The following is a 9841-nucleotide window of genomic DNA, read 5'->3' on the forward strand; positions in this document are numbered from 1 at the left end:
ATAAATTTTGAAGCCAACTTCACTGTTAGCAACTTAGACCCTAGACTCCCCCATTCTGTTCAGGTCATATGTAGTACATCACATAGCCCTGTGTGGTTCCAGAACATGATCGACTTTGTCATCAGACACAGTCAAGCATGTAAGCTGTCCATACACCCTAGCAGAAAGCCTCTCACAGCCACACTAATGTATTAAGGAATGAGCCCAATTTATAAAGGTGTCACAGCTTGAGTGGTAAGCAAGTCTGGACTTCCTACACTGCCTACTCAGTAGGTTTGGTCCAACTGCATGTGCAAGACAGAGTTTCTTTGTGTAAGCATGCATAAAGACAGAGTCTCTAGTAGTTATAAGAAGGCTCTCCTAGACACTCTTCAGATAGGTATTATAAACATGTCTATGGGAACAGAACTTGCATCAAAACATAAATGTGATTTGACTGAAAGTATGAGGGGAAACAGCTACTTCTACAGTAGACTTGACTAGTCTGATTACAGTGGAGGCTCTCATACCATCCAGAACAAGAGTGATTTTCTAGACAATATTCAAATTTCATCTTGTTCCTGTCTAAAGAAACCTAACTGTGAGATTCAGTTTTCTGGAGCTTATATTCATATTTATAAATTCAAGACTCACATTCTGCTAATGTGTTGAAATAAATAGTTAATGTCCATAGGAATGCCAAGCCTTTCTTACTGTACCTTTTGCCATACAATGATGATATTTTGCATATGCAAACACAGTCATATAAATTTCAGTTAATGCTCACTTGAATGATTTTGCAGTTCTCTTGCACCCTGTCATCAGAAATGGGTGTAACAAGAACATATTCACAAGGGCAATATGTCCCACCTGTTTTCTAGAACAAAGAATATGCACAAGGTAATCATGATCATCATTCAAAGGAAGACATCATTTACTAATGCCACTAAACTAAGAGAAAGCCCCCAGATACGTTCTGAGATATTCACTTTCAGTATATATTAAATAGACAGCTTTTTATTTACTGTCCAACAGACTTTTCTGGCAATTCTTCTGTACTAAATACTGCATGGAACTCTTCTTCTAGATTGTCCCTTGAATTAAGACTCTCACTGTGTTCAGGTAACTCTGGAAGACCTGAGTCTACCATGAATATCTACAAGAAAACAGCCATGCGATTGGGGTAAGTTCTGAGGAAGATTTTCTCTTCCTTTTTCCCTTTAATCATCACCTATTTGTCACCTACGTACCCATTTGTGTGTTGTACTCCTGCTTCTTCTGCTCATTCCTCATCTGTTCTTTGGTTCAGTCACTAGTAGTAACTTTCCCCAAATACCTCAGTGATTGAAGAAGTTACTCTGGCATGATTTGGCAGATCTCATGGAGCTTTCCAAAACCACCTCATTTACTGATTTGAAACACAGCTAATTGCAGAGGATCATGTTCTGACCATCCTCTCCAGACAGCCAGCTTAGGCATTGCTCCTGCTCTCAACTGACTTTTATACAGAGCTCAGATCTGGCAACTTCAAACAGCAAATGCCCTGGATTTCTTATCCCTTTCTAGTACTTAGACCATAATATCTCACCTCAAAACAGCCCTCAGACGTTTTTGAAAATCTAATCTTGCATTGTTTTCTATCCAGATAGTGAAAAAACCCCATGTCTTGTTAGTAGAACCTCTCCCTTCTTGAAAGTCAGTGTGCCTTAGTCTCCTGTATTTCTGCCAGTCTTGAAAGTTGGACTTGGGATTTTGAAAGTGCAGCTCCATGCTATGAATCCTTCTCTGTCAGACCTGGCTCAAGAAGAGGTTTTCTGCACCCTCCCAAGAACCTCCCATTCCCACTGCTTCCCTGTCAAAGACTACATTCTCTCCATTGTGACAATACTTGTGTGTTTATGTTCAAGACCACCTTTTTTTAATTTCCTTATAAAAAAAAATTACTTCACATAAATGAAAAGATGGTACTACTACAGTGAAGGACCAGAGGCAGGATAGAAAGGAAACTTCCTAAAATTATTTTGCAAAAAAATATTTTATAAAGTAGCATTTGAAACTAAATTATTTAGCGCCTTGTAGTGTTCAATGACCAGCAGTGTGGGCTTCTCCCACCCTTAGACCTCATACCACCATCACATCCCAGCATGTGAGGGTGGGAGCTAGAGAATCAAATGCTGTTTCCACTCAGACATATCTCACCATCTTTATAAAAATATCCTTATTCTATCTAGATCTTGCTATCATACTGAGACTTGGTTTGTCAAGGTTTAGGCCAAATCAAGCATTTGCAAAACAGTTCCCTATTTTTGACTGCACAGATTATGATGTGAAAAACAAACTTCAGGCACAGAACTGCAGGTGCAACTGCTGCCACAATTTGGATGGTGTGAGGTATCTGTGAAGCTTAATTCATCCTTCTAACACAAGATTCAGGTAGGGTAGCTGCACTACGTTCCAAATTGTGCTATTTTAAAAGTAAATTATTTTCCTTTCACAGCACAATAATTGTTAACTGTGAATATTTGCAGCCACTACAGGGTACACATGGGAGGCAGAGTAATGGAAGATTTGTTAATTTATTTTACCAGTAGGATTTAATGGTTCCTCAGCACTTCTCCTCTCTCTTAGAAGAAAGAGGCATAATGAAAAGATGTATTGTATGTCTTTCAAACTCTCCCTTTCTATCATCATTGAAATTAGATATTTATATAAAGACCTACATCATCATTTGTAATGCTGCACTCTCTAGAACTGTGCTTTAATCATGTGTCATGTAGGCAACGAGATGTACAAAGCAGGAAGGAAGATATGTGTTCAATCATACTTGGCCTGATATCTCTTGATTCTTATGAGAAAGGCTAGAGTAGCAGGTTCTGGAGACTGAAAGTCAAATGCTTAACCATCAGAAATGCTGTATGGAGATTCATGCTCCATATACCTTCCCATCTAAACCACCACAAAGCTTTCCCCACCCATTTTTGATGGCCATCATCAAAAAGGAGAATACAGTTCAACCTCCATTCTCATTCTGATCTAAACATCTGTGCTGAAGCAACCACAAAAGAAGATCTTTAAAGCCAATGGTAGCCATAATTATTTTGTTGTTTGGCCAGATCTTCCACTAACTAGGAACTCAGCTCCCACAGGATGCCAAACCACCACCAGATGGTTCTCTGAAACCCTTTTTGCCAAGCTCACAGTACGATTTGGATGACATTGCAAACCTTGTGTGAGAAAGCCTCTTTCTGCCACTACCAGTATACCTGGACCCCTCGAGCTTTTTATCCCCTGCTCACGCCACCCATGCATGGGAGATGCGGCGCTGGCACACTCAGCCGCGGCAGGCCTGTTAAGGCATGCTGGTGCGACCCAGAGAGAAAGCGTACTTCCAGCCTGAGCTCCTTGAAATGACACCCCCATCCCTCTATTTTGTGATGGTCTCTCCTTCCCACAGAGGCTCCATATACCACGTCTCATTGGTAGATGATGGATCAGGAGGGAAACCACAAGGCTGTACTGCATATGCATGAGAACAAGACCTAATTATGAGAGAATGAGAGACGGAAGTTGGTTGTGTAAGACCTGCACCAAACACATGAGCCTTGACTACTCGTGCTCTTCTCTGTGAGCCTGTCTTTGCATTCAGATGCCTGCCTTCTCTCATGAACCACAGCAGTGTTTGGTGCTGTGGTTGAAAGGAAATTTCTCGGGGTTTCCCCTTCGCTGGAAGTCCCCTGGTTAAGGCTGTTGTTGCTGGGGAACTCTGTGCAGCCTTTCCTCTGGTCGAGGGCTGAACCCTGTAGTCTTAATCTTTAATTAGCTTTCCCTTGACCCCTCCACAAGGCTTGCCACTGGAAGGCTTCTCCCTGGGGTGAGGAAGACACCTGCTTGCGTAAGTAAGACATTTTGATGAATCTCTTTAGAAGTGCTCAGGCTGAGAGAGCTGCCAGGACCTGCAGAGCACTCTGTCTCGGCTTCACGATAATGGGGTTTTCTGCAGAATACTGCGGAGTGGCCACCAATTAAGGTCATTTCAACCTTGCCCCTTTTGCCTCACTGACATTGCGTGGGTTCAGGCCATTCCCAGCCATGAAGATTTTACACAAGACAGAAGAAAACAAGAAGGGCTGATTTAATAAATCTTTTCACAAGCAGACTCCTTGCTTTCCGCAACACATCTAGGCACCCACGTGCAAGGAGCCTGTCCCTCTTTTAAAGGGACATCAGCCATCTTACTGGGCATGGACATAAAGTATTCCCCATCAAGAAGTTAAGGAATTTTGGTGTCATTGTTACTTCAGAACAATTTGAGCTGGAAAATCCTCCAGTGTCTGGAGCAAGTATTACTTTCTGAATGCAGAGACATGGTAAGAAGAGTTATTGCAACACCTACCACGAGGCAGCTTCCTACAGAGCACCCACCACAGAGCTGAACTTCCCAGGTCTCTCCATGGTCAGCAATGGGAAACAGGCACCGTCAGAGAAAGGCATAGGACCCTACTGCAAGTGCTTAGGACTGCTTTCTAAAAAAGTTTCTTTCTCTCTTTATTGACTATAGATTATACCTTGGAAGATGAGGCTATGGTTTGGCAGTTACAGAAAGCTGGGTGGCTGAATACACACTGGTAGTGTCATTGGCTGATCGTGATTACAGGGGTTACAATTGTGTTCTCCCTTTCCTCTTCTTGCTGGACTTTTGTGATTGCTGCTAGCAATCTCACTCACAGTTTCTGCATTGCAGCCCAAGTTTTCAATATCAGAAGCAGTTGCACTAATATTAGCAATTCCCTGGAGCCTGCAGCTTCACTTCAATAACTACTTTTTCTAACTGAATGTTTTGCATTTCACCTGGGCGACTACCACATCAGCCTAATACTGTCCAATAGGGTTTTCCTCTGTTAGAAAGGAGGTTTTCTTCCACCTTACGGTCTTTAGTCATAGGAGGATTTCCTCCTTCCTCCGGCCAGGAAGTTGTATTAATTTGCTGAGCTTTCCAGCGCTGGGCCATGAAATGGGCAACACCTTCATAGCTGAAGTCAGGGGAAAACCTCATCAGGTACGTTGAAGTCACTTAGCTGTCTGAGGAAACGGTCTGACTCCTCTTCAATCACCTGGACTAGCCGTCCCTGGGACGACATGGTGTGCAAACTATTAGTTGTTTGTGAATTGGACACCCATCCTCCAAAGTCTTCAAGAGTCTTCAGGCAAAACTTCTCTGCTTTCTGGGATTACTTTGGTGGTAATACGGTATCTATCGGCCTTGCTTTTCTTGAAGTGGCCTCAAAAAAATTCTGTTGTCTTCACTCACCATCAGATATTTTTTCCTCTGTGTCAGAGGAGACTAGCTGCTGCCTCACTTTTCTGGGTACGACACACGTGCTCAAAGGTTCCCTGCAGCAACAGCCCTGCCACATGGAGCAAGACCAGTATTTTGTGCATTAGCACGGGGCTATCAGTGCACAAATGTTGAACTGGGAGGATGTGTCTCCAAACCGTATTTTGGATAGTGATATATGAAGGTGTCTGCTGGGAATATTTTTTCTGGCTCTGGCCACAGCTGCTTTGGACTCAACTTGCTACACTTTGCACAATTCGCTTCATTTTCTCTCCAGAGCAAAAGGAACTTACTTTTGTACAGACCCTCTTGACATGATCCCTTCTTTCAAAAGACTGATTACATCGTCACTTTCTGTTTCTTTCCTGGTAAGTGCTGCTGCAGCACGCACATCTGCTCCTTTAATTCTTCCTCCCTTTTGCAACATGCTGCCCAACACAACTGCAGTCAAGAAAAATCTCCTAAAGAAATTTTTCTTCTGGGCTTGTATTATGCTTTCAAGGAGCACCTTCACGGCTTTAAAGTGCTGCAATGAGGTCTTGGCCACGCAGATGCTAGAGGTTTGTCAGGAATGTCCTCTGGGGCCTGTGATCTCTTTCAGTGGTAACAGCACAGCTATCTATGTGCTGATTAAGCTCCTGATACCATGGAACAACAGCAATAATCCAATGTTTTCCATCTGAACACCATTTTGCTGTGTTGACATCTGTACTCTGAACCCTTTCACTGTGGAGCTTCTTCTTGCACTAGTGCTGTTCCAACTGCTGCTTGTTAAGCACTTCCCTGTGGTGGGACTTCCCTTGTTTTCATAAAGTATTTTGTTTCTTTCCCAAAGCAACAGCGTCCTTCATGTTCCAGATTGCTGCCCCATCCTGACTGTTATGGAGGCCCTGTGACTTCTCCTGATCTGGGTACCCAGTTTTAATTGGTAAGTAGTTACCCAACACTTGGCTTCCAGTTTCTTAGGGGAGGTTGTTTTATGGCATTCACTTCATTCATGGTGCTTGAAGTCCTTCATTTGCTATGCAGTGATTTACATTCTGCTGTGATCCAGGTTTAGTTTATGCTTCCCGAATTTTGGCTGAGCAGCGGTATTCCCTCTTGTCTTGGTCACATACCTCTAAGTTGTCATGTATGTTTTCACCTCCTGTCAACATTCATGCATCGTGCACCCTTTCCCAGGAAATCTCATTTGCTGATAACAGGCCAGCAGGTGTTTCCTACCAAATGTTGTGGCTGCTCATCTCTTCTTCCAGTCTCACCTGCCTCGCCCAGGATGGGAGGGTTATATTCAGAATATGCTGCAGAGTCCTGATAAATAATAGCCTATAGCATAGGGAGCCTATAGCCTCCCTGAAATATTGAGTTGCTTTTTTTGCAGTGATTGGTATGTATCCAGACTGTCATTTTCTTCCTTGCTGTACCCATTTTAGAGGTTTGGCCACTTTAAATCATACTCCTGCGTCAGACACTGAGGTTCCTTTACCTCTTTGCACCTCGCTTGTGGAATTGGCTGCTGAAATACCAGAACCTTGGGAGGTGACTTATTTTTGCAGTTTCCAGGATATAGACCATGTTTGTGGGTGAAAAATTCTTAGCTGTTAGAAAAATCCCATTTTATTTGCCTCCACTATGAAATGGATTGCACAGATACCAAGTTTTTTATCAAGTGAAATGATTTTCTGTCTTGGGACTGACTTGTCAGCTTGTCAGCCACATAGGAAGAGACTTTCTGACCTTTGCATCTATATTCAATCTGTATTTCTCCAACACTTGGGGTGGAAGACCTCCATATTTCGTTAGTCCTACTGATGCAGACAATGTTAGAGTTCAAATGGAAGCTGGCTTTTGCCCATCTTCTGTCTCATGAATACAGATTACTTTTCCCCAGTTACCAGTTTTGAATGTCACTGGGTTTCCTTTGGCCCTATGCAGCTAATTAGACCTAGGAAGCTAGCTGCATTGTGATCCTTCTCTTTGTACTGTACCGTAGCCAAGAAGAGTGCTGTGTCACTGCTGCTGCTTGAGTCTCTTTGGGGGTGCTCTCCAACTGCAGGCACCGTACGCCCTGTACTTTTCTGTTTGCTTATGCGTCATGCTTCTGCAAAATGGTTTACTTTGTGGTTGGAATCAAACAGCCTTATCAAAATGCAACTCTTCAATAAAGCTGTAATGAAACATTTGGACCTCATGAAAACAGAATGTTTTGCTATTTTGCATGGGGGAGTTTAGGAAGAAGGTGAACAGCTTCTCAGTTGTTGAGTCAGCATTTGGGGGGGTGAGGGGGGTAAGGATCTCCCTAAATGGCCAGAGCATTATTTTCTTTTAGCACAGTTTTGACGGTCAGGATTGGAGACAATGTCAGAACACAAAGCTGCAAATATGGGAAGATGATATTTCAATCTAGATCCAAAAGCAAATTCACAGCTGTCTGTAAATTAAAACAAAGAACAGCTCAGTGACTTGGGAGCTTGCAGATATGTAGAGCTATGCATCTGCCCGCACTTCAGGCTGGCGGGTACGGAGCATATGAAGCAATCCTAACCCGGCAGGATGATAGCTGTGTGCGTGTGGTGCTGAGTCCCAATAATATGCCTTGCTAACAGGCAGCGTGTCCTACACCAGGGTGAACACCTACATAACATAGTGCCGTGGCTCCCAGGCCAGGGCTGCCTCATATACCTACGTGCATCCATGTCCGAAATGACTCACACCTGCCTACAGCGCTAGATTTTTAGAGTTCCAAAGCATGCAGATAGAGAACTTGATGGGAGTGGGGCACGGAAAACAGCAGTGGGAACCAATTTGCCTCTATAGGTCCTGAATGTGTTTGGAAATCTGGTTATATTTCAAGCATAATAATGACTTCAGTCAAAAGTAAGTTTGGTTATTTGGTCCTACAAATCGTTTGATTTTTACCCAAGATGACATTCATGAAGGACAAATTTTATTTTTGCTCATATTTTCTCCTAATTGTTTAGGAAGCAATTGAGTATGACAGAATTTTTGAAGAATATTCGTATCAAAAGAATGACTGTAAAACCTATATCTTCACCTGTAGTGGTAAACAGATTCTTTTAAGTAACATTCTTTACCCATATTAGTTCTTTCTTAATCAAATGTTTAGTCAGAAATTCTTTCTTACTACTACTGGATTACATAATTAAAACAAATAATATTTCAGAAATATTATTAATAGAAAATAATATTTGCTCATCTTGTAATTATTTTCAGCTAGTGATGGAATTTATTAATTTTTTGTGGCAAATGTAGAATTAAAATTTACTCATTGGTAGGGGGAAAACAAAGTCATTTTGCTTGTATTCCCCACACAGACATTATAATAGCAAATTATCATACCTGGGTGTAGGTGTATAAAGGAAAAATTGGGGTTATCTCATTTCATAGGGATGATTATGTTTTGAATTATCTTGCATACATCTAATATGCCAGGGGCATCTTGGGAGCTAATCAACACCTGCAAATCTTACAAAAATTAATGGACTCAAGTTTATAAGATATTCGTGTTGACTTAGGCCCAGTTTGCACTTAGATTTTACAAACTAATGAAGGTATACCAGAAGGGACAGAGTTTATACCTGCACATTAGCTTAAACTCATTCCTTGAACAGAATAGAAATATACAGTATTGGAAGTATAACTGCATCTATACTACAGCTCTAACTGCTGCAGCTAAATTTTTAAGATTAGTAGCAAAAAAAAAAAAAAAGCCAAAAAAGAAGGAGCAAAGTGACTTGCTGTGATACAGCAGAGGAGCTTGAGGAAGCTGCTACAAGTATTGAACTCCACCCTGCTGTAAATGCATGGTAATGGCAAGTGATGGGCAATACCCATGTGATGTGAGTCTTCCACAACATCCAAGCAAGCATCAAAGTGGTGCCAATGGCTAAAATCTGATCAAAGCTTTTGGACAAGGACCCTCTGAGATTTCAGAGGACTGTTTTAGGACCAGCTCCTTCTCATCCCCCATTCCCAGCTACAGTAATCTTGAAGAGGAGACGATCAGTCTCACTGGGGGAGGACTGGAGATTTCCTCCAGCTGTAGTGGAGTGAGCAAGGTAAAGTGGTAGCAGGACTTCCTCCACTGAACCCCAAGAAAACCAGCTCTGCTCTGGCACCCAGAGAGAACCACTAGTAATCAGCCTAAAGATACTATGGCATCTGAATATATTACCCAACAGACAGACACATCTCTCTTCAATGTTCTCTCAAACCTCACTAAAACCTCACTAAAACTTGGGACAATGGCTGTCCAGGCATACCAAGTTCAACTATGCAGAGCAGAAGGACCGTTTAGATGTATACAAAGAGGCACACCCACAAGGGTGTCCAAGGAGGAAAAGACGACAGCACAGCAACCTGGAAAGCTAATGACTTATCCCTGGCTTTTATGGGCTCCGCTGAGTTTGACCTCTCAGCGTTGGCAATTGGTTAGACGATGTAACTGGAAAGAGGGGAAATATCCCTGTCCCATCTATCACACAGCAAAGAGGCTCCTTACAGCTC

The sequence above is a fragment of the Buteo buteo genome, chromosome 2 (assembly GCF_964188355.1).
Source record: "Buteo buteo chromosome 2, bButBut1.hap1.1, whole genome shotgun sequence".
Lineage (NCBI taxonomy): Eukaryota > Metazoa > Chordata > Aves > Accipitriformes > Accipitridae > Buteo > Buteo buteo.